At 43.7% G+C, this 3115-nt stretch overlaps 1 non-coding gene across 1 annotated transcript; it reads right to left on the bottom strand.

Moving 5' to 3' along the window:
- Nucleotides 1-2462: 2462 nt before the first annotated feature.
- Nucleotides 2463-2536, bottom strand: TRNAI-AAU (transfer RNA isoleucine (anticodon AAU)). The gene has a single exon. It is a non-coding gene; the product is annotated as a tRNA-Ile (tRNA).
- Between the last annotated feature and the right edge of the window lie 579 nt (nucleotides 2537-3115).

The following is a 3115-nucleotide window of genomic DNA, read 5'->3' as shown; positions in this document are numbered from 1 at the left end:
CCTCAATGCAATAGCAGAACAATTGGGTTATTGGGCAGAGATCAACCTTTTGCACACGTCGGCAGTACACATCAAGGGTACCGACAATGTGATGGCAGACAGCTGGAGGTTTCCAAATTTGCTGGAGTTGACATTATCCAGGTCGTTGTTTTGAGAGATATGCCGAGCGTTTGTGAAACCCTTTCTGGATCTCTTTTCAAACAAGGACAATGCTCATCTTTGTCGATTCTGATCCAGGCTTCCGGAACAAGGAGCCTAGGTAGTGGACGTATTGGTGATAAAGTGGCTGAGAAGTCTCCTTTATACATTCCCCCACTTTTTATTGATCCAGATTGATCTCTTCAAGTCTCAGCAGGGGGGAGGGAACTTTATTCTTGTGGGCCCTTATTGGCCAGAGATGTCATGGTTTCCTCTTCTGAACCCCTGGCTCTTCTACCTCCTTGGGTACTGCTCAAGTGTATCTCTGTCAGAACGTCGTCCCTGACCTAGTTGCTCCAACTCACTCTATCGCTTTGGAGGTTGAGAAGTCTGGACTGCTAGCAAAGGGTCTTTCCTCTTCCTTAGTGGAGTTAATTCAGCACTCCAGCAGGCCTTCTACTTCGAAGTCTTACTCAAAGAACTGGAAGTCTTTTGAGACGTGATGTTCTGCTCATGATCTTTTGGCACCTACCTGTAGTTTGTCTGCTATTTTGCATTTTCTTCTGAATGGGTTTCACTTGAATCTCTTTCCACTCTGAAAGCTCATTGCTTTGCGATAAAGGTTTTTAGGGACTTTTCTGTACCTTCGTCGATGTTACAGTCTTTGGTGTCTAGACTGTTCTGATCTTTTGTCAATTGTAAGACCAGTTGAAAAATCCCTTTTCTCCAACTCAGAATCGTCCTACTCTTTTATAGGCTTTGCAATTTTATCTCTTTGAGGATCTGGATACTGTAGACATAAAGATTGTTTCCTATAAAGTTATTTTCCTATTTCCTATCATCTTGCTGAGAACAATTGGGGAGCTGGGAGCCTTAAAATGCTGTCCTCTCTTCACTTGATACTTTAGAAGATGGGGTAACTTTAAGGCCTAGCCTTACCTTTGCTGCAAAGGTTAAGTCTATTTTTGATAGATCTTAGGAAATAATTCTTCCTTCTTTCATTCCCTCTCCTTCCTCTCCGGAGGAACATTTGCTGAATACACTTGATGTTTAAAGAGCTCTTTTCATTTATGTCACCAGGCCTCTGCAGTTCAGGAAAACCGACTCCTTGTTTGTGACTTTTGGACAGCCTGGAAAAGACAAGAAGGTGACTTTTATGACTCTGAGTAGGTGGATTAAGTTGTCAATTTTTCTGGCTTTGCAAGGCTTTTTAGAATATCTTCCAGTTAAGGGATTGTCTACGAGAGGAATGGCCACCTCCTGGGTTGAATTCCAGTGAGTAACAATCTAGGAAATTCCTAGGGTGGCTACTTGGTCCTCAGAGCATACATTTGTCAAGCATTATGGCTTAATAATTTTTCTGTTTTGCATTTGAGTACCAATGTTTTGAACTCTGCATTACCCTTAGTCCATCTTGTCTTTGTCACAAACATTACATCCTGCCCACCTTCTCATCAGTCCTTTGGCAAGGGCTTGGCACCCAGGTTGGGTGCTGGGGCTAGAATTTAAGGATCCTCCTGTTCTTTCTTCCTGTTGGAAGGTGACATCACCCTACTTTGTAATGACTGTCACAAGGACGCAATGGACTAAGGCTAATGAAGATTACCAATAAGTAACCAACGCATCACCACTCTTTCTGAATGTGCGTGGCTCATTCCTCAGGACTTGTTCTTTGTATAATTCCTGGATTTTCAGAAGCCCTTTGATGGCAGCACCCCCACACTGAAAATTGTTTCAGCACCACTGTACAAGGGTCAGTTGTCATGCTCATCTGCGGCGTAAATTTGCATTGAAGTAGTCTAACTCCCCAGGCCTTGTCTTTTGCTCAATTTGCCTTTGTGAGTTTTCTCTCAATCACTGTCGACTTCCTTTGATCTTTCTTTCTTCTTTCACTTCACCTTCGCCTTCAGTGTATCTTTCGGCCCTCTTAAGAGACACACCCCCTTGTAGCCACTTCTATACTTCTGTCACCTAATTATTTTCCTATCCTTTGCCCTGTAACGTTACTGATCCTAGCTATAGCATCACTATCCAGAATCTGTTCACCTGAGTTATGTTCCTCTTATCCCCACGTATCTAATAATCAGCTCTTGGTCTCCCTCCACCTCTCACGAGACATAGTCTGAGGCAGTGTCTCCATCTTGGAGAGACAATCCCTTGCACTTGTGTTGTTCTACTGGCACTGCCGGCTTGAGCTTTGGTCAGCAGTGGCAAAAGAAGGACTAATGGAAAGTGAACGTATACTGGAGCAACAGAGTGTATGGATTTATAAGAGCTTGATTAAATGAGAAAAAAAGAGATTAGTTGAGAGAAAAAATGCAACCTGGCCCATACGGGGATCGAACCCGCGACCTTGGCGTTATTAGCACCACGCTGTAACCAACTGAGCTAACCGGCCATGAGTACTAAAGATATCCTTTTTCCATGTAATGCAGATAGATAGAAGAGTTGGTCTCACTATCGCAATTCCTTCATACTTTTCTCCTTCCGCCCCCTGTCTGGATTACAATAACAAGAGCTGTGGAGTGCTGCACGCCAGCCTCAGTGCCTCTTCTTTCACTCAATCTCACTGTGTGCTGTGATATCTTTGTAACATCGCTTGTTGCCGGAAAAAAAGGAAAGGATGGATAGTATTTTTATTCGTTTATAACAAAACCCAAAATGCATTGGCTTGCTTGCTCATTAAATTTACAAGGCCAGCTGCTTTTGAGATATTATAATTATAGTGGTTATTCGGCGTTGGAGGTAAGAGAGTTTTTTTTAGGTCTGGCCATTCCTTCTGCTTCAAATTACTTGAGCTCTTGTCAACAAAGTAACAACAAAACATAGCCAACGGTTCGTTGCTCAAGCCTTCCCTACTGCGCCTTCCCATGTCTCTCCTGCCGACCACAGTGCAGGAAATCTGAGTTTGCATTTGTGCGAAGAGACGTACAACACAAGAAGGCGCGCTTTCGTGCGCCGGGCACCACCCGGCCTG

Source organism: Pleurodeles waltl, chromosome 12 (assembly GCF_031143425.1).
Source record: "Pleurodeles waltl isolate 20211129_DDA chromosome 12, aPleWal1.hap1.20221129, whole genome shotgun sequence".
Lineage (NCBI taxonomy): Eukaryota > Metazoa > Chordata > Amphibia > Caudata > Salamandridae > Pleurodeles > Pleurodeles waltl.
Note: the sequence above shows the minus strand (reverse complement) of the source record. Positions and strands in the feature narration are given on the sequence as shown.